Here is a 446-nt window from a genome sequence, read left to right on the forward strand (position 1 = left end):
CAAGGGCCAAAGCAACAGCTTACCCAGGTTAAGGACTGGGCGGAGCCACTCAAGCAGCTCAGTAGCTGGTGGAAGAGCTTCAGGGAGGCCGGCTGGCATAAACCCATCTTAGGAACCGCTGACCTCAACCTCAGCGCCCATGGGAGCATCCTAGGTGGATGGATTAGCGCACTGGTTCCTCTGGTGTCCGCTAAAGCTTTGAGGACTTGCCTAAGCTCAGAGGTTTGAAAGCAACAAGCAACAAAACACGGATGGGCCCCAGGCTGCCCTCTCTAGGCTATTCAGAAAATTCTCCAAGGGGAGGTTGGAAGAAACTTCGATTTGGCCCCAACAGAAACTATCCTGAACACTCAATAGCAGCCTCTGTCAGCTTTGCCCTCTGGAGCTGCCCATATGCCCCAGAGATGCCCATTGAGACTACTCTCAATGCCTGTCAAACTATAACT

This window comes from Galeopterus variegatus, unplaced genomic scaffold (assembly GCF_000696425.1).
Source record: "Galeopterus variegatus unplaced genomic scaffold, G_variegatus-3.0.2 Scaffold657, whole genome shotgun sequence".
Taxonomy (NCBI): Eukaryota; Metazoa; Chordata; class Mammalia; order Dermoptera; family Cynocephalidae; genus Galeopterus; species Galeopterus variegatus.